The sequence below is a fragment of the Metopolophium dirhodum genome, chromosome 7 (assembly GCF_019925205.1).
Source record: "Metopolophium dirhodum isolate CAU chromosome 7, ASM1992520v1, whole genome shotgun sequence".
Classification (NCBI taxonomy): domain Eukaryota; kingdom Metazoa; phylum Arthropoda; class Insecta; order Hemiptera; family Aphididae; genus Metopolophium; species Metopolophium dirhodum.
This window is the reverse complement of record NC_083566.1, coordinates 11,089,577-11,113,828: the sequence shown is the minus strand read 5'-3', so window position 1 is coordinate 11,113,828 and position 24,252 is coordinate 11,089,577. Positions and strand designations below refer to the sequence as shown.

The following is a 24,252-nucleotide window of genomic DNA, read 5'->3' as shown; positions in this document are numbered from 1 at the left end:
TAAGGTTTATATAATATCAGAGTATCTACACTACATCAGTCATCGCTGTGCAGCGTGTGTAAACGTACTGTGTGTATTATGTACACACGATTGACAAAACCGAGCAAGGTCAAGACTGTATATAACAGTGATGTATATGTAGTGATGTACCGAATATAATATAACATTTACAGGGTGTATTACCACCGCATGCATGTCCTCGTACTGCATCTACCCACCGTAGTCAAAACGCAATTTTATACCAATGTGCAGGCAGTCATTATATCTGTCTAAATTTTAAAACACCCATATATCTATATATATGAATAATTAATAGTTATATGATATAATATCTTATATTGTTAGTAGTTATAATATACTCAATAGAAATTACTATCGAACTTAGTTCAAGGAAATAGAAGATTCAAATCTTCCTCAATCTCTAGGCGAATCGTTAAGTCAAAACCCAGCTGACTCCATCTCCGCCACCATCAAATTCGTCGTCGTCTCAAATCTACACTACTAACTGTAATATTCCATTAAAATCATGAATTCGATTATAATATTATCTCCTTTTCTCCATGTCATATTACAATACGATTTATCATTTACCAATGTAAATCATTCACGATGCTCACTACTGCCGAAGGCTATTTTAAATAATGAAAAAAGTGTTTAGTTAAACTTTCAAAATATTTACAAAAAGATTATAGTGTCGTATAGAATTTATTAAAATGGCTACCCTGAATTTGTAAGAAATACGAAGACAATAGTCTTACTTTAGCAAGCAATATTATGCTCTCCAAATACAGTAATTATATTCCAAAACAATATTTTAAAAACGTATGGTGAGACATTCGGTATACATTATATGTTGTTATGAACTATTTATATTTTATAGCATTTCAAGTTTGAGGTTTTAAGCGAAATTAATATTTGAATACTATAATTTATATTATTAATATTATATTATAAGTCAGTGCGTTTCACACGAAAATAACCAGTAATTAAAAAAAGAAAATAATAACCATGCATTGTAGTGTGTAAATTACCGTTTTATACATACCGACATCTGACTTTTCGACTAAACGTAAGAATATAATATACGTACACATATGGTTAAAGTGCTCAAGTGCTGGGCGGATTAGTACATAATATCATAGCTGGTAGGTACTGTATAAGATCGATGTGTGCGACGGCCTGGCAGGACGGTCATTATTGCAGTAAGTATAGCAGCTATGGTGTGCGACTATTTTCGTCGGTTTCATTTCACGAGAGTGAAAGTTCGATCGAGTTTTAGGACGATTTATCAAAGAGACCATTACGACACAAAAGTTCTCCGTGCGCGTACTAGACAGACGCCGTTGTCATTATATTATGAACGTATATTATATACAGGTATACACGTAGTGTGCCTAAGCTAGTCAGTCATCATCAACCAACACGTATACACAGCCTACATAAGCGCATGTCGTATAGTATAATAATATTATAATGTACAATATCATCGCGCGATAGTTTAATATATAATAATATAATATATATATATTTATTTATATATACATAAATCTTTGTACGATTAACGATATAGCGCTTATTATTATGATATACATACGGTCACGTCGTTAATGAACGATAATAATATTATTATATTTTTATATATATCATACATAATATACGCGCGGGAGGATCGTTAAGACATAATAAGTGTACGCGTCGCAGGTATACCGGACTTGGGCGTATATATTTTTATACATTTATACAGGAATAATGCTTATAATATAGCTCTGGAGAGAGCAGAGAGAGACCAGCTTGTAAATTTAGTATAATAATGCTCGCCACACATTATTATAATACTATACACGCCGTGATTATTCACTTACGAGTTTAAACACGTCTGCGGGATGATTATAATACCATATTATATATTATTATTATATTATGTATATAGAGCACATAATATAATATAGACTAAAGAACTGTTTCAATATAATATATGTGCGATTGCGTGAAAGTTGGACCTCTATATTATTATTATATTAACGTGTATTATTATTATATTTTAATATCTACTGTAGTAAAACGAACATATAAAATATACCTATTATAGGTATATATCGTTTGAAAAGTTTGAAATGGTTTGCATATATGAATACACAATAACACGATTTTTTTTAGCACTCGTTTATCCAGTCGATTTTTATAAGAAAAATAAATGTTTTTATAGCTACCGGAGCATACTTAAAAGTAGTTATATACTTATATATTATCATATTTGTATGCGTATAAGTTAAAACTTATAATAACACGCGTTTTTTATTTCATTATCAATTAACACGTTACATGTATAGTGGTACTCTTGGGCAAAATATTTCTTTGAATATTTTTAAGGTGTAGATAACGATATAACACTGAATGTTTTATTGTTTAAAAGAGTGGAGAAGGGTCAACACATTTCGAGGAATTTCCAACCATTCCATTATTCTTATCTCAACTTGAAATAAATAGCTTAGTATGGATAACTATACAATTTATGGGGAGTTGTGCATATCAATTGAGCTTCAGAAATCAAAAACACTAGATACCAATAACAAAAATAATAAAATACCTAATATGTACATACAATTTGTTTCTATCACTATAGTAATAAATGGTAAATGACTTTGCAGTTGTTAAGACTAAGAATACTTAACTTGGAATTATATAAATGAAATGACTAACAAATTCTGTCTAAAAAGCACGCTAAATAATAATATTGCGTATACGATTGTCAGAAAGTGCCCCAACACTACTTAAGTTTTAACCGTTGTTACTTGTTATAGTGTATCGTAACTATATGGATTGCATGATAAACTTGTCAAACATGTAAACTATATAGTTCATATTGTCCGAGTGTAGAAATTTAACTTATCGCGGTATCGGCATTGTAATTGTTACGTGGTATATATACCAGCTATACAGCGCAAGATGTTGTTTTGAAGATTCTGATAAAATATGGCAACGAAAACAAGTTTTGCTCGTGTCCGGAATACAACTCTCGTCTCTCCGTGACTTATCGAATAATTATATCAAAAATACGATCAAGCATAGAACTATTAGAGCTTACTCAAAAATATCTTACTTATATAGTTATATCTATATATTATTATAAATTACATTTTATTAGAACGGATTTTTTGTTTTATTAATTTTACAACTAAAAAAAAAGCCGATTTCATAATTATGACAGTTTTATGGTTAATTTTTAATGAAGATGATGATAATGTAAACAAAATGCATAGATACATAATATATGATTAAAAGTATAATTATTAAAACAACTTAAAGCTGCAGGTCTTGTCTTGTTCCTTGAATTTTTAGTATTTAAAAAAAAAAATTAATTGTTAGCTATTTTAACTAACACTTGTACAACTATTACGAATATCATATACCCACGTCCTATATTCAGCGCGGTTTATAAATTTGACCAACTCGTTTTCTCCGGGAACAAAATAATGACTACCCGAAGTCTACGATACGTGACCGCCAATCCCGTGTGTGACTGATAGAGATTAAATACACACCCATACACAATAGTTACAATAATAATAATATACATCCTACATATATACATTGTATACAGTATAGGTACTACAATATACCGATTGCCAAATGCCAGTTCGTTAAACATTATATAGAATTTCTAAAACGCGACCTTCAGCAATAATAATAATTGATCGTGGTGAATTAAAAAAAAAAAATAATAATAAATCGATACTACGCAAGATTATAAATCATAGAAAGCGTGAATATAATATAGTTTCCATTCCGAGAATTAAAATCGAACAAAAGTCCCTATACTTATATATTTATACTTTATGTATAATCAAATGGGTAGCTATTGATTTGTCGGCGAGTATATTATAAGTATATGCATTATACACGTACCTATACGGGCTATACGTTCAGGTAACTATATAGGTCTAAAATAGATTCGTCCCGAAAAATGCTGCAGTCGCCGAAGACTAGAGCGAACGTAAATTAAATTGTTTTTGTTTTTTTATAATGATTAACAGCTTTTCACGATCGAAGATTGCAAGAGTTTCGAGATATTATGCTGATGAACCTTGCGGGGTCTATAGTGGAGAGGAGGTGATGAGGCAGTCACCCTGCCACCATGGCATTTAAATAAAATATATTATTTATTACTATTTCAACACAATAAACATAAGTTTTAAATTATTTTTTAACAATATTACTTTATGATTATATTACATCCCCCACCCTCCCCCGACACCCATAACCATGGTCCAAAGACGCGCAATTACTTATAGGTAGCTATTAACTGCAGTATTATATAAAACAATGTCGAAGATGCAGCGTTTTCGATTCAAAATGACTTAAAGACGAGGCAATTCGGATTTAGATGAGCTTTATTGCGGTGTTCATCATTAGAATCTTTAAATGTGACTACCTATGTAACCTATAATATTATATTTTGTACAACAGCAGAGATAACTATAACGTCATTGTTTCATAACCATTTCCGTATTTCCATTATACCTATACGTATGTTATTCCCTCGTGGAGAAAATACATTTATAATAATAATAATAAACAAAAAAAACACATAAATAATACAATAAACCGACCGGATAAATCGTTCGCGTCATTTTGACTTGTACTATATCAGATTCGAACATGCATCGTTACTCCGCGCGAGAAAGTCTTACACAACCATATAATATAATATGTATATAACATAACGAGTGTATGGTACCCATATATACTGCTGCCACGATGAAAAATCTCCGTTTGTTGCTTATCACACGGTTATCACACATTACACAGTGTTTATATAGGTTCGTACATATTTTCTAATAACTGTTTTTCCTCCGTCTTTAAAATAATAATAATAATAATTAATAACGCACGTTTTTTTGTTTTATATAATATATTTATGGAATAATAAAATATAATTGGATTTTTTTTTCCTGTACACGCAGTTGCAAAACACGAGATAGTAATTAATAAATATAAATATTTTATCGAAACGAAGATGAAATATGAAATAATGAGTCAAAAAGAATAGAACACCTGATTCGAAATGTATACACCTATATGCAGGGGATTCACTTAACAGTTTAATTTTCCAGTTTTATACATCTCTGAAATGGTCAATATATTAATTACCTACCTAGTAATTATCATTAAAAATAATGATTTTTAACGAGTTGAATAATAATAAATATAACGGTTGTGCGTCAACTACATTCGGCGGTGATGTCGACTAACACACATAAACAGACTTAAAACAGCATAATAATATGCTAATATTATTATATATTATATCCCATCCATTAACATAGGTAACTATTTCGTAGGGTTCGCCGTATCAGTACGACGAGAACGCGAAATGAGACCGCCGTCGACGAGTGATCAGTGCCAACGCCACCGCGGTACCGCAAGCAGATCGGGGCCAGCAACGACGATAAATTTAACGCGTCGACCATCAGCGTAACCGTTTCAGTGGTCTTGGCGGCCGCCTCGCCCCGGATGCTAATCTGGATCCGCAAACAGTAACCGCAACTGTCCGAGTATCAGCAACTGCAGCAGCCACCGCATCACGACCGGCAGCAGCAATAAAAAGCGCTGTTAAGTGTCGTTCGAACACTATGTATTAACTACCTACCGCTTTATTCACGGGACTGCTTGTCGTCCTCCAGAGCCTGGGTCGCTGTGACCGACGGAGAGGCAATAGTAGCAACGTGGACGGGAACCGAAACAGTGCAACCACTGACGGCTTGACGCTGCTTGGACACCAGTACGCCAACGGTTACGCCGCCGTCGTCGTCAGTATGGCGATCCCAAAACGCGTTTCCTAGACTCGGGCCGCCGACGACAGAGCACCAAGACTTTCATTAATTTTTCTTCTTCTTTCTTCTTATTGTTGAATTTTTCTTTCCTCATCACTATAATATAATAGTTTGCCAACATTGTTTTTCATTCCGACACAATACGTTTATCTATAAAAACTATCACTGCAGTACATCTACGCCTATACCCATGTCGCATGCGTTGTATTTTTTTTCTTCTTTCATCCATCGTATAACGTTTGATTCCGACAATAATATTGTTATCATCATCGTATCATTGCTGTTCATAGATTTTTTCGTTTTATTTTTTTATTTTATTAATATATGCGTTTAAAAGCTGGGCTCAGACGAGTTATCGTATATACAATATAAATAGATGCCTATATCATACGGACATACAAAAGTCTAATGACATATTTATAGTGTGTTAATTTACAATCACAACAGTGACTTAACCTGGCTGAGTCACCACAGAAAAAATTAAATTATTTATCAAATTACTTGTAGTATAAGCATTCCATTCCGATCAATCGATGCATGGAGTGAATAAACTACAATTTTGGCGATAGGCAGAACAAATTAGTACAAAACGCGATTGAGGGACGTATTTTGGCTTTAAGTGATTATCAGGAAATTCGATTGAAAGTAATTTATAAAGCCAATGCATATCATTGAACATTATTCTTCAATACTGTGTGTAACTCCATAAATACGACCGTTTATAAAGTGAATATTGATAGGTACCATTCTGCCATAGTTAACTAGGTATATTAATTTTTTTTACACAGCTACATATTAGCAGTATTAAAAGAATACCTACTGGAAACATAACTTTGGTTAATGAAAATGTTATTATTGTGGATAATTATTGCTATAACTTATTATTATTGCCTATTACTTTCGTACAACGGAAATACGTTTAAATAGTATTTGTCGATTGTATATAATATAATAATATTCAATAATAAAGTAATTTTCTAGAATATTTTTAAATTATGTACGGAATATAAAATTATCGTAAATAAATTATAAGGAATACGAATTATACCTAAACATAATTCTTGCGCTCCAAATATACACATGAATATATATGTACCTATAATTTATAATATATTTGTTTATGTGCGGATTGTACAGTTCTTATCACAAGCCGTTTGTCGAGGCCACACTAAAACTTTAACGCTGTTAACTTTAACTGTGCCGCGTGTTACCAATATTGAAAATTCTTATTAAGTTTGCAATGAATAATGATATTATACTATTTCATCCAAGTTACGAGTCACGAGTACAGGAAATAATGTTCAATTATTAAATAAAATAAAATAAAATATTGACGTGCAGATAGGTATATATCATACATGTTTGTGACCCTTCATCATATTATGCACAATAACGAATGATTGTATAATATATTTCAAAGAAATCATTGCTACAGCTCTCTGCATCAATATAATATGGCTGCCATTTATTTTAAATTCATCTAACTATTATATATAATATGGCTGCCATTTATTTTAAATTCATCTAACTACTATATACCTAATATAATATATATTTAATAATTATTACGTAATTTCTCAGCATTAAAATGTGCTGCTGCGGCAGTCTATATATTATAACAATATTATAAATTATTCGCAAACCATTCAGTTTGAGACTTTTAGGTTAAGTTAAATATTATAGTTAACCTCATCACAAGGACAGTATTATCAGTAATTATTTAGGAATTATGATATCTCTATTGAACATTTGAATAGTTATATTATTAAAATGAATAAGAATTTAGAAATTATAGGGTGATCTGGGTTATTGAAATTATGGCGTTTAAAAGGACATCTCAAACCCGACATCCACATGTGTTGTCTCGGTGGACATATACAACATATAGCTAATTTGCATTCAGCAGAATCAATTTGTAATCTTAACTTTAGTTTAGTTTTATACTTTGATCAAACTTAAATGTATAAGAACATTATCTACAGTGTTTGTACATGGGGTTTTTTTTAACAGAGTTATGAGCATTTATAAACTGTATCATTTTACATACTCATCACTCACTTAAAAATTTTAATATCGTAAAATAACCAACAAATAACCACAGATAACGCTCTAACCTGTAAGTTTGATAATAGGTCAATTCACAGTTAAATTAAAGCTAGCGACACAAAATTAGTTCTGATTAACGCAAATTCGTTATAATATATGTTGTGGTATATGTATTTGTAAGACGAAGACACGTAAACAACACGACATGTGGTTAAGACGTCCTCTGAAGTCCAAAACATAATATTTATATACAAATTCACATAAATTAAGTCGGTGCTCATTCTTAAAAATGCGCGTTGTGGTGCTGAGAATCATAAGAGCGGATGTCCCAATACTCAAATGTGTCCCGGCTAAAAAAATTCAAATATAATATACATCATTACCCATGTAATATATTATTATTATTGTGCGGTTGTGCAGTCTAATAAAAACGTTTGCCGACCGTTGCGCAACTGCATCAGTACCTATACCTGCAGCAGTAATGAAACGCCGCCGCCGCGGTCCACCGCCTAAATCGATTATACACGCAACACGCGCCTTTATAATATATAAAATATAAACATTTACCACGGGTCTGTATGGTTCGGAAAGCACGCAGAGTACGAAATATTAATTAATAAGAACACGGTGGTGTTGATTAAAAAGATCTGTTAAACGAGAAAAAAACAACGAAGGGGAATAAAAACAATGGCCTATTGTTCGTCCGCGACGACTTATTCGGTTCGATTGCTGGTTATTATATAATATTATTTAGGTATAAGTACTATGCGCAGTCACTATTTTATATAGGTATATTTATCACCATCTACACGTATAATATTATATCGTCATCGGATATAACGACGAGAAAATATTATTATCTAGTTTTACGGCCTCCGCACACCGAAAAAAAAACAGTCCTCAGATGAGTTGCGCAGAAAAGCGGAAAAACGTTCCGCGCCGCCGTATAAAACGCTTTTTTTTTTGCAACCGTCATTTTCACATTATACAACAATAACAATAATAATAACGAGTGGAAAACTGTAAACCGAAACCGCGAAATGGCAATTATACATAGGTAGCAATTATAACGGTGTGTTTTGACTGCTATGCACTTACACTTCTGTTTCGATTATAGTTTATACTTGAAAAATTGTTTTTGTTGGACTTCGATTACGTATTCGGTTCTTAAAATTACGGGAAAAAGAGATTCCGATTTGAGTGTATATTTTTATAGCATAAACTGTCATTTAAAAAGGAACAAAATTGGTTTTTAAATGTTAATAATAGTGATAAAAGCAATGTATATAGGTAGTTAGTAATCAAGACTAAAAAAACTGTTTTTATTAATACATTATGAAGTACCGTCCTTGTATTATTTTTTTTAACGAACTGATTATGATAAAAAATAATAAAATTTATAAAAACCGAAATCATGCAGGTATAACGTAATAGGGCAAGTCGACAACATTTTCTAACAAGCGAGTTACTTTTAAAATATTAAGTATCTGGTGAACAACCACTATTTATTTGGGTACATTACGTATGTTATTACATGCAGCATAATAATAAATATTCTTTAATAATATTCATCTTTTACCATTCCTTCATTGGAAAATTCAAAATTATACTTTTTTCTACGCATTAGCGTACCTATCAAGGTACTTTACTTTGTATAAAATGTGTAAGAGTGTGATTAAGATCACGACAGGATCAACCAATATTGGTATAATTAACTTTTAATACGATCGACCAGTTGATGTTGGCGACCGGACACCAGCAATAGGGCACAAGAAAGTAGAAATCGGTATTGGTTTCAATTTTGGTACCCAGATAAAATTAATAAGGGTTCTGGTCAGGTGCATGGTTTGAACAGTATCTGCAGAGGGTGTTCCAATTTTGACACTGGTTTTTTTTTAACGATATTTATATTGAAATATTTAATTGGTAGTTGTAATTTGGCTTTTTCAAATGTTGAGATTTTTGATAAGCACAAACACAAAATTTAAAAAGGAATAATGAGGGTTATATTGTATTTATAGTTAGTCAAAAATATATCATTATGCTGCAGGCTGCTTGCTGCAGACCAAAGTGGTAAATATTGTCTAAATCAAAAAATAAAAAATACCTAATTTATCCAATATATATTCCTACAGGAAGAAGTCGTTAGCGAGACTCCATGCTCAGTGCTTGCTTGGTGTACGCACTGGCGTAGATATGGATTCTAGAGAGATCCACAATCTTATCGGATCGGATGTACGCGTAAACGTAATAAACGAAAACAACAAGCACCGTGGAGACTTTGAGGCAGGTATACCTATATATTATAATATATCGAGTGAAAGTTTAAGAAAACGGTTTTCCTCTTGTGAAGTTCTCCCGACGCACGTGTACCTATATCACATATAAACGTATATTATATGTTATACTTACACGCGGTCGCGTGCGTGCGTGAACACGAACAATTATCATTAAGCCAAAGACGTTTACAACCGCGACGACATTGCACATTTGCATGCTTTTTTCTATACGCCAATGTACCTACATATTATATATACTTCATAATATATATATATTGTATATATTTTTTTAATGACTGCAGCGGGCAGTAAGGTATACTGCAGCGCACATTGCACGTCATGTGCATGCTGTCGGGACGGCAATCGTGAGTATTCAAAAGATTAAGAAAAAAAATTCACGAGATGAAAGGTGTATGCGATTGTGATAAGCCCATATACCTATGCCGTATTAAATATAGATGAATAATATATTAAAATTGAGGTAGGCTGCACGAGTATTTAACAAGGATTTAAACATTTTAAGAGTTACTATACAGGGATATCAAAATCGATAAAAACATAAATTATCATGAGTAATAATCATGAGTATAAATTATCTCACAGCCATGGAAATGAAGTGGGAACGCCACTGGAATATATTTAATGCACATTGTTGTAATATATAAAGCTGAATACACAAAAGTTATTAGCAAGTTTATGAGTAAGTTATATTAAGTTCTATAGTGTAAGAACATATATATATATATATTATATAATATAGTTTAGTTTATTAAAAACCACTATGATAAAAAATATTATATGACATTTTGTGAAATGTAAGTTGTATAATATTATAGGTACTTCAAAGTGTCTAAAAACATTATTTCTTTTTAATACAAAAATTTCGGTTGCCTGAATGTTCTTTAGATGGAACATTGGAGGACATTCAGAGGACAATGGGAAATTTAAATTTCAAAAGAAAAAATATTAATAATAAAATCATAATATTATTGTGTCTATTGCTATAATATGCGCAAATGTAAGAAACAAAGTCACCGCACTCATTTTTTTTTCAGGGAAAACGCCTGCAGTCGAAAAATCTTAGTAGAATCTAGAGACTGTCAGCAATTTATGTCTTTATACAATATTTTATATAAGTTTATTGTCATACGCATCACATTACGAAATGTTGATTATTTATTTTAAGCGTTCAGTCGATAGAAATATAGGACGAGTTGTTGAAACGTAGTCATACATGATTCAGGAAATGATTCGTACAGTATATTGTCACACAGTATACGATTCCAGTACTAATGTAAAATATTATAACGTATGGTATATATTATAGGATAAAAAAAAATACATATTTAAGTTTAAAATAAAGACTTCGGCGTTAAAAGAAATCGTTATATTTTGTTATTTAAATTCAGATAAAATATTCAATGTATGAAAAACAATCGGAAGTTTACAAACACAGCATTTTAAAACGATAAACGCATTTATTATTAAAATATATCGCGTTATATACCCTCATGATAGGTATCTCATATTTCATAATATGAGTCATAATAATACGATATGAATTCACGGGATCGTTGTATTTTCTGATCAACATTTTTATCACAATAATATCTATTATTGAGGAAGTATAATATTAATGTAGGTATGTTCATCATTCATCTATAATAACCTGATATTCCAAATGGTAAATAGTTAAAATAGTAAAATGGTCAATTCATAGAAATATTTTATGCAATGACAAAAACTGCACTTTGTTACACACGTATTACTTACATTCCTAAAGGTAAAAAAATCGACACAAGTAAAACGGACAAAGGAACCAATGACAGCTGCATTATGGTGTGTTGCTGGTATCAAAACGTAGTTACTGTAAGTATTTACATTAACAAGTATATCTAAACGAAGAGAACCACGAGCGGTTAAAAAAAAATAAAAAATTAATCAAACCTCAGCCGGACACGAATAATTTATGTATGGTATACTTACAAGACAATAGACAAATTAACGCTTCTTAGTTTCCAGTCAAGCAAACACAATTTTGACTTAATCCAAAGAGAAGGATTGTATGATGTAGATACGTATGTAATGCACGATATAAATATATAATATAATATATAAATCTGACACATATAATATATATTGACACTGACAATCATGTGTGCGTGATTCAACAAAACATTACATTTTTAGTAAATTTTCTAGATGTTTTTAAAGCCTATTAAAGATCATGCCGCTGATTGCACTTAGCCCTAAATAGGTAGTTCAAAGTAGTTGTGCGACAATCCAGTAAAACAATTCACAAGTTATAACACGAGAAAAAGAAAAACTATTGAACTGACATTTACATGAATAACTTAAATTTGTTTAAGTTCTATGTATAAACGATTTAGCATAGATATAAATATTAAATATATTATAATGCATCCATAAACTATGCGTATATGTACCTATTTATAATACGAAAGTTTGCTCGCTTTTATATGTATAATAATAAACCAAATAAATTATATGTACGATCAAATTATATACAATAGATACACTTTTGATACTTTGTACCGTTATATTTGATAGATAAAAAAGGCAATTTTAGATTTGTCGTACTGGTACTGATGATACATAATACATATTATATATATATAATATATAAATACTACAACAATATAATATATTATGTTTATTTGTAACCGACTAAGCATGTCGAGGAATGTGTTCAAACTGAGGTACCTATATGATGTGAATGGCGGTGTCTGCGTCGAATAACAATAGAAAGAATTTGTATGGTCCGAAATAATAATAAAAAAAAAACAATAAAAATTACAAAAAACAAACCTAGTAAAATTGTTAATATAAATTTCTATTTCAGTAAATATTAAATAAAACATAATAACAATTATAACAATGTGTTTTAACTTGTAAGCACCCGTCATTATCATAATATGAACCCAGGAATCCAAAGTTGTACCTACAAATACTAAAAAAAAATTAAAGACAAAAAATACCCAATACCAAAATGTATCAATTTAAATATCCCAACAACTGCAGTTTATATACGTAAATTAAACACAATAACAGTTTGTAGGCGTACAACAACACATAATATGTATACAAATTCACAATAGGTACCTATAATTAATATAAGTTGTAACCCAATTATTGTAAATTATATTATGTTATATGTATATAAATATTATATTATGCATATTTAATGCTATTATTATTTGTAATTAAAATGTAGGCGTGCAGTAACAATTTTGACGAGGGATTTTTCCTAAACTCTAATAAATATATAGTTATATTATATCAAATCATACCCATTATTGTTTTACACACCTATATGAGATCATCAATAAGATTTTCAATTTATACAATCTAACATATAATAATAATAATACTCATAATAAAATATTAATATTTACTATTGATAACTGTTCATAATATAGCAGCTGACAAGGAAAAATTATTGTTGTAATGCCAAAAACCGATTTCTCATTTGTAGAACAACAAAAAAAAACTAAAATAAAAACTAATTTTCTCTAAACCAATACGGAATAATCGTCCGTGAATTCATCCGTTCAGAAATTATTATGATAAATATATGAATTATGTACGCACAACAAACGCCAATTTTATTCTAGCGCGTTACAATAGGAGACGGACTGCACTAAATGATGATTACACATATTTACGGTTTGACACGGCCTATAATCCGAAAGGATATAGGAAGTAAAAACAAAAACTGCGTCCGTTTTTTTTTTCTTATAATTAATAATAATGATTTTTTCCAGTACAATATTATAACTTTCTCCGCGGCGTCTACGATTTAGCAGCGAAATCCTGTTGTAAAAATTACTATACATATATACTACAGTATAGGCATAATAATATTATTCATATTATTACGAAACGATAAATTTCTTGTTAATCGCAGATTATGTCCTGTCGTCGCCAATTGCGGTTTATATAAAATGTTGTTGCTACTGCACCGAGTGGAATAATGGGTATCTACAACCTATACCTACTGCAGGTTCAGGACGACTACGCGTCTGGGAGGAGAAAAAAATTCGTTTTTTCCGTATACAACTGGCTGATCACCGCGGTCGGTTTCCGCAAGAACAATGCGAGGTGCTCGCCCAAAATTACGGTACGATCGGATGATATACCGTATACCGATTACCGGAGGTCGCCGGATGTTTACTATCAACGACTATACTATATTTTGTACGTTATAATTTATAATATTATATTATATTTTAATGTCCATTATCATCATATAATGATAGACCGTGTCGAATAAAATTCCGTTACAATGACCCGATTGCATATTTTTCTCGAATAATGTTATAATATACTTATATACCTATTGTAAAGGTACTATATAGACTATATGATACTATGATGGTTTGTTTTTGAATTACCACTCGACGGCATACAACTTGCAGTATTATGATTATTATATATATTATATCCCAACATTGCGTCGGGAGGTGTTCGTTGCAGCGGTAAGACTACATTAGGTATATACATTCTGGTCGGGCCGCGGTTATCGATTATTGTTATTATTATTATTCCACTATAGCTTGTGTGTGTGTGTGTGTGTGGAGAGATACTGATGGATAGAACTGTAAATCACCGTCGTGCGTGTAATATTATTACGTTTACCGTCACGTGAAACAAATCCGATTCCTATTGCTGGTTGTTAACTACACAATACGCGGATACGTGGTAGGTACACGCTGCAGCATCGGCCACGCGCGATACGATCTCCGCGGGGAAAATCGTCGTATGGAAAACGTGTGTGTGTGTGCTTTCAGTACTCACTGATCGTTTATACACGTAGTGATCCATTTAAAAGCGGCTAAACTGATTTCTAAAAAAAAATTTATTTCTTGTAAACATGTATTAATATTATCGAGTAAAATAACATTACATTTTTACAAAAAAAAAAATAATATTTTACGAAGTATTTGTATCATGGTTTATATTTTTTTATTTTTAAAATGAACACATCTGGTTTTATCTTAATAATAATGATAATAAAAAAAAATGTATTCAATATTCGGTACACCAACATTTTCAGAAAAGTATTCATAAAGAAATCAAAAAACCACCGCATAATTAAAATATAAAAAGTTGTACAATAGATAATCGATAATTGATGACCACGACGAAGAATTTATATCGTTATGTATATTGGAAGTTGACGTCAGGCAAGTACGGACGCGGACTAGTATGATGATTTTCATTTGGGAGAGCTTTGTATACGTTTCATACACATTTGAATCAACACTATGATTATACCCAGTGGGTGCTTATTCCAAACTGATATTCATTTTTAGTTTAACTTCTTGATTTTATTCTCGGAGGATGAAAATAAATAGATGATTACAGAATTTTACCGATGCTAAATCATACTATATTAATATACAACTAAAATTAAATTGTATAATCAAAAACTATAACCAGGACCGTTAATCTTAAAATCCATTTATTGGTGAACTTAATAATAGGTTAGAGAAAGAACGGTGTTCATCGGTAAAATTTTTTCGTGATACACATTTTGACTAACCTGTACCCGTTCTACTAGAATACATGATAGCCATTTCGCATATTCATGGTTCTTTTGTTTGAGCAAACTGCGACCTAATGTAAATATGGATGCATGAAAACAATCTAGGTGAAATCGTCAAGATCCTACAATATATATAATGTCAAGACAGTATTATTATATATAAAAAAAGTTACCAATTTATTGATGGTAAATAAGATATCGAACAATAGAATATTTTTTTAAAAGCGTTGCGTACCTGTTCACTGTTGATAGATTTTTACGCAAATTTCAGTCCATTTATTTTAGTAGACACGTCAACAATAACATCAGATAACTCAACAACAAACTAATTTGAATGATTTAAAAATGAAAAGGAAAAAATGTAGATTTTGTTATTACGATTTTGAAACATGAAGAATAAGTGGTATAACAAGTAGATAACGTATTGACGTGAAAAGCGTACAGTTTATAAACAAGCACACATTATATAAAATTAATCATATATACAGGATGTCCCACGCGGATTAATTAAGCAAACTTTAAGTGAAACGGTGTTCTGTTTTCACGACATCTTAAATTATAATATCTTTGTGAGACACTAATTCGTTCAAATATAGTAAGTATAATAACTATTATAATATAATATGTGGTTAGGTTATAAATTATAAATTATATATATATTATAATCATACAAAGTGTTTTGCCGTATTTGTCCTCGACATAAAATTTTTTAATATTTTTGAAACATAAAAAAAAATATTTAAAAAAAACTATTACATAACACTATATATATTTTAGAAATTCACGATTATTAAAAAAATACAATTTAATTGTTTAACGAAATACTAGAAACGTAATAAATAATTTTAAAAAATGGTAATTTATGGATTTCTCAATATAGGTATCTCTAATAAGCGAGAATGAGAAATAGCAAATGTATAGAGTTAATTTATTAAATTATTTACTATGTAATTATTTTAAAAATAGAATTTAAACGTTATAATTTCCATGATAAATATAAAAATATTTAAATAATTTTATGCGTTTTTAAATTTGAAAATGGGCAGGAAGTGGGTAGATATAGTAGGAGTTCTTAATGTAATAGAATTGAGACTATAGACTATAGTATATAATATATCACTATATTAAATATTTTAAACATACGGGTGTGTACAAGTACTATAAAACTAAGTCCAAATATAATATACCTACTGTAACCTAACCTACTGTATATTATAGGTACATTTATATGCATAAAGAATTTATGTATTCAAATACAATTTATTGCACACTCACTTCGTAAATAAGATATTTATGCAGTGCTTAAACGGAATTTTCCAAAAATATTAAGGTACACGGGACACTATCATTGCATTAACATAAGCTAGAAGATCAAATTATATATTATACATATTATTGGAAGGTACTGTAATATTATATACATTTTACTTTTATGATAAAAAGATTTTTTTTTTCGATAATAACTATTCGGCAGGTGAATATACAAATTTGGTGTGTTAACTGTATATTATTTCAGAAGTTTCTCTAATGTATTATTATTATTATTATTATTTATAATTTATAAGTGTAATAATAATAGCGGTAGTATTTACTAAATTAAAATAAAATAAAATACATATATCATTGTATAGCAGCGGCGGTTCGGCGTGTCAATTTGATTCCATTTTTCTTGATAATATATCTACACTGCCATAAAAATGTTTTATTTTGGCTTATCCATACAGTGGTATAGTTAAAAATAAACTATTTTTTATCATCAATAAGCTATAACAAAGATCACAGTATTATTATAGATCCGTCAGTATTATATATATATATATATATGCTATATATGAACAAAAAAAATAATATAGTTATTTGGTATATTATGATGACGCGCACAACTATACTGCTGAATAATTAGATAGACATAAGGCACTACTAACGACTGTTAGGTAAAGGTAACCAGTGAAACCGTTTATTCTATAATCGTTATTTTGAAAACACCAAACAACGAGTTTTTCCACGTTGCGAAATATTCTGCAGCGCGCCGTCGCGGAGGCGTTTCATTAGTCTTAAAAAATAAAATAAAATACCGAATTCGATGGAACACCGATACATAAGGATAAGAGGTAATTGAAATCGTGTCAGAAGTCATATTATATAATATTATAATATATATGTATACATACTGCTCGGTGGAAACGAAATAATTTCTCACAGCAATAATAATAATAATAATAATAATAATAGCAATCATCACGGTTATTATAATATTCAACCTCGCATCACGTTAGTTTAACTCGTTTCGCAGAGTACTCGTATATACCTTTATGTTGCAGTATTATGGCTATGGTGCCCATTGTACAGCGCATAGCGCCAAACGAGACGTGTTGCCATTGTCTGCACTTCTGCAGTCGGCTCCAATATATAATCTATTGATTGTAATTTTTTTTAAATTTTATTATTATCGAAACTATTTTGCAACGACGGCGAGAACCCCTCTTCCTCCCACATCCTCACGTTATAGGCTTTTGTTAGCACACGCGTCGAATGTCGATTGCTTTATTTTCTCCTCGTATAATATACGATATATATAGGTATACAAAAACATAATAACACGTATTCCTTAATCCTTACACATAGTCAATAATAATGAATCGTATAGATGTATAAGAAGATGTATGACCCGAAGTCCAGAAGTTTATACATAGTTGCAACATTGCATCAAACTTTATTTAGGGTACATTTAAAAAAAATGTAAGTGTTTCAAAATAGGCATTTTTCTAAAGACAAATTGAAATTTGGAATACTTAAGGTTATAATAGTTATAACAAGATATGTCTCTACTATACATATATCTGGTGGTCGACAACAAGTGCCCGAATATGAGGCGGTTACATATCGTTATTTGTTATTAAATCTATAATATTTATACATAATATATTCGTTTATATGATTTGACCGTAGTATTGATTGAAGTCTATACTTTTAAGAAATATATAGAAATATTAAAAAAAACATGGAATTTGTATTAATAAATTCAAAATAAATTCTAATTTGTAAATAAGTCAGCAACAATCATTAAAATGTACAGTAATTATAATAATTCATATCATATATTATAGTTTAGTATAAGTGCCATTAAGTGGAAACGCGAAATACAATTATTATAACGGGCACATCAAGAATTCTAATGAGCGCATAGTTATCTTTATGAAGTATAATATACCTATAATGATGACAAATTAAATGTTATGTATGAATTATTATACTATTGTTTCAATAAGAAATATCAAGTTATTGTTCATTGTATCTATAAATTCATATAGTTGTGAGATCAATTTTTTTTACTCTTGAATTGAAATAGAAGTAAAAAGAAACAAAATTATACCTATCTATAAACGTAAATTATTATGAGTCTGATTACTGCTGAATGTGCCAATGTTTTGTATTAAATAATACATATAGGTAGTTGTGTTTATATAATATGCCCACGTTTTATATTAAATAAGATGTGAAGGTATACATTATATATTTGTTTTAATAGAAACTAAATTATATGAATGTTAAATTTTTGGCACAGGTAGAAAATAACTACGTCTACAGTCACTATTTAAAATAAATCATTTGACATTTTAGTCTTAAAATATACCTACTCGCAAGGTGTTGAGTATTTGATGTGTATACGCTCCTAAATAATTACGAATTTTATCAAAGTGTTTTGGAACCCATATAATCTAAGCCAACAATGACTCGCACATCATGCTTACAGTAATAACGTTATATACTCGTATACCTACGACGGTGTTATATAAAACTCATTTTCAAAGACACCGGTACCTACGATTTATTATTATTACTATATAGTTTATTCATCGCACACCTGCATAACAACAGATATACAAAATATGTTTGTTACTTCACTATTGAAGAAACTGATTAATCATCCAACCTATGTAATATATATATATATATATATTGCCTGAACATTTTGACTCATACAACTACGCTATACACCTCTTCGCAATGAAAGTATACGACCTTGAATCAAGTTCAACACCATCGTATTCGTGTTGTAAAAAATAATAATAATAGACGAATACATAATAATATATGAAACATTCGAAACGTTTTATATTATAATATAATATATATATTATATAGGGTGATTATCAATCATGATCTAAATCCCCTCCCCCCTTTCCTTTAATAAGAAATTTATTAAAATTCTGATTTTTGGAATTTTAAATATACCTATGATTACAGGTCATATTTTCAAGTTTTTGAGAATTTTTTACTGCTTGGGAAGTGATAATACAAACTTTTGTTTTTCAAATGGGAACCCCCGCCCCCCCCCCCTGTTTTACTGTAAATTATTTAGAGAATAAGTTTTTTGAATATAACCTTACTCAACATTTAAATCAGTATTTTTTTAATTATTAAAATGTTTATATTAAGGATAAGTCCTTAGTATAAAGTCCTTAGTTGTACAGAGCTATAAAATAGATAGAATTATAGATTATAGATGTTGATAGAATAATAATTATTATTGCAATTTTTAAATCACCATATTCGCAATACATTATCTACCATACCCGTTATCATAATGTAGGCCTACTATTAGTATATAATACATTTATACCTTAGTAGTATACAAATTCAAATAACTTTGATAAAATATTGATTTCAAAACGTTGATATTTTCAGAAAAATTATCTGTTTAATTTACAGTAGAAAAAGGGAGTTCTCATTTGAAAAACAAAAGTTTGTATCTCCATAATATGTCATTCCTTAATAGTATTACAAAAAATCCCAATAATTTAAAAAGTTTACAGTTTTAAACTCTTAAAGTAAATTTTAAATTCCAAAAATCAAATTTTTACTATTTTATGCACTATTGAAAAAAGGGGGTAAGCTTCCCTGGTGAATTACTCTGAATGCATATTAAATTAAATAAATGTCAATATTTTATAAATTATTTAACAATCAATGTTTTAATTTTAATGCGATTTGTAGGAATTTGAAAAATTAACTATTTGTTTAGTATTTATCTGCACTGTACTAAGAGGGTTAGAAACCTTATAGTAAATTAAATTATGGTTTTCAACAAATTATTTTATACTCAACGAGTATATAATATGTGTTAAAAAATATAAATAACATGTTAGCAAATGGCAAATACCTGCAAGATTTATAAAAAAAACATACAGCTTTTAACAATCGATAGTAGAACAGAATACATAATATAGGTATGTATGGTTTTTAAATTTATAATTTGCATTAGTGGCGTAATAATTAGAATGTTAATGTCAGAAAAAAATTAAAAATCGTCAAATATACAGCTACTTTTTTTAAGCAAAATTAACTAAAAGGTTGTTAAAACTAAATACTGCTGTTAAATACATCGTCATCTGCTTTCTTCGACACAATAATATAACCTAAACATTATAGCGTGAGATATCATAATAACATAAAGTCCATCAACGGTTAATTATTAAGGTATGTAGTGTGTACATCATTACAACGATCGCCAGATAAAATAAAGCACACATTATAATAGACTAATATACTGTATTACAAACAAACGCTATATGTATAAAATTATATTAATCGTCGCAATATCTAATTTTTCTACCATACCTTTCTATATACCTTTGGGTGGTTATGTCGGTAATTAAACGATAGGTTAAAGCGGTCGTTATCCAAGCAACACAAAGAGGAAGTGTGGTCCCAATAGTCGTCGATGGTTGTTTAAACGGTTATTAACAGTTAAATCATAACCGTAATTAGTGATGCTCTAACGTACTTAAGCAGTTTAGCATACAGAAATTATGTTAATCATATGCATATACCTATATAGATTATACTATTAACGTTTCAATAAGAAGCACTTATAATGCCAACAAAAACCTAATTACGAATAATTTTGCAGAGTATTCATTAGGCCATATGCCTACGACACTGTGTAGTATGGCCGAATCGGGAGAATTTGGCCTTGGAAGATTGACACCACGGTAGTAAACGTTTTCGCAACTCAGATAGACAAATGTTCAACTTTGTGTTGACGCGAGAGCTTGTTTCCATGTTTCTCAGACTTCAGAGTTCAGATCTTAGGTAAACAAAAACGCGATCAGCTGATCGAATGTCATTTTTATATTATTCCATGTCTACGTTGTATACCTACTTTCTAGACTTAAACCCGCGATGTACACAGTGAATTTAAAATTCAATACGAGCAACTAAAAAGTAAATAAATACTGCAGTTTAATGGGATTTGCACGCTGAGAGAAAGTAAAGCTTGTCTTATTAACACGGGCACATAAACACACGGTTAAAATTGTCTCACTTGGGCTTATAAGAACTGGTGCGGATCCAATTAAGGAGTATATTATGTTATATTGGTCCATATAAAACATCTAAAGACAATACTATTGATTTGATTTGATTCGTTTCCAAAGAAGAGACCGGTAGCTAGCGGCTACTATCTAGAATAATAATAATACTAATCGAACTGCAGCTGACGAGTACAATTTTTTTTTGACATTGTTTCACTGACATAATATAATATAAACACAGCCTTGGCCTTTAAGGCATCCACATAACATAATTGGAAATTATCCTCGGGGGACTATCTTATCGTTAACTATAATATAATATAGTGTCAATGACATTTCGGATTCATGTAAAATAATACAAATGTGATACCCAATTATTATTTCAAATTTGTTTATAATATATTACTATATTAAATACCTCCGTGGCTATATACTTTCCAATATAATATATTACATTGTTTTATTTAATTTTTAACTGGTCTTATAAAATACTATTTAAATTTTGATAAAGATTAATAAGTATTGTGTTATTTTTATACCAGATTCTTAATTTGCAATAGGTACATACATATTACACAAGCTCAGAATAAGATTTTTGAGGCTCCAGGGCCAAATTTCAAATCTAGTCAAGTTTTCGTGTCTAGTGGTTGTACTTGGTATAGTTAAATAAATCAATAAAATAAATCAGTGTATAAATTGGGGAACACATCAATTAATGACTTACCAAATCCATTTACAAATATTAAGAATATTCATATTCAGAGGACTTGGATTATTTATTGATTCACATAGAGAGTTAATACCCACGTAATTGAAGTAATTCAATAGTAATAAAACTATCTACATCTTTTCCATACATAGAAATATGAAATATAATTCGATTTGTAATACTGTTTTTAATGTTTTCTTCTTCTTCGCGCGTTTGTTACATTCATTATTTTAATTTTTAAATTCATTGTAGTACTTACATGGTTACTTAGTTTTGTTATGCCTACATAAAAAAAGATCAGAAATATATGTATAGGCTGAACATTTTTTTCTTAAAATAAATATTATTATTCATATTAATAATGATTAAAGTTGTTTTCATTTGCACATAATTATATTTGATCAGTTATAATTATAATTTATAATACTATAATATATGATGCAAAATTAAATTATAAATCAAAATTTGATAAAAGAAAACACTAAATACGATTTAACACAAACAATATTTTAGAATAAATAAATATCTACAATTTATTTATGAAATATTTTCGGAGTTTAATAAATAGAATTTAACAATAATAATTCAACAATAATTTAAGAAAGCAATAGGTAATTCATACTATATTCTTATACATAGGTATTAAATTTCCCGCTATCAGTATTTAAAAAGAATTTTTTTTTTGCAAACTAGTTCATCCCATAAGATCGATATTTATTAAAAATAACGCTAAAGCGTAAAAGGTAGGCAAAGATAACCGGTAAATCGACTTCATAGGAACGCGCCATATTTCAACTGAAAGAATTCAAACACTTATAACATTTTACTGGAATTGAATCGTGTTGATAATGGTGAATACAATTTAATTTTTAATCTTTAAAGTATAACAATATATAAACTACACACACACACATGATGTTGACAGTTTACATATTTCAAATTTTCTCTAAGAGGTACTTATATTATAATATAGGAAGCTAGGTAAGTCATATTCATCATTTACAAAACTTATTATATATTACGTTATTTGTGTTTATACTGTATAGTGTATAGGATTCCCTTAATGACGTTAACAATACATAATACTAGCATTTATAGTTAATGATAAATATTATAGCCTATGGGTAAAAAATAGCAATAGTTTTAAAAATGATGATATTGAATAATAAACTATTTATTATTTAATACTATAAATAAACAAATTAATTTTTACCAATTAAAATAGAATACACTTACAGTACCGATTAGAAAAAATAATCGCCTTTTTTCTCCTACAAATTACAGCAATTTAACACCGCGAATAAAACTCATGGTCATCGAATATTAAATTTAAGATTAGTATTTAATATCATTATCAAAAATGGCAATTCGATATCACACTGCTCAACAGACATGACTAAAACAACTTAATACCAATCACAAAATTATTTTTTTTATATATATACTTATATAGGTACTATTCACAACCCAGCCTGCATAAAATTCGAGATTACTTTAA

The 24,252-nt window shown here is 29.6% G+C and overlaps 1 protein-coding gene across 4 annotated transcripts in view; it reads right to left on the bottom strand.

Moving 5' to 3' along the window:
* The window catches only part of LOC132949427 (klarsicht protein), a 171,089-nt gene that overhangs the window by 61,862 nt on the left and 84,975 nt on the right, over positions 1–24,252 (bottom strand). The window lies entirely within an intron of this gene.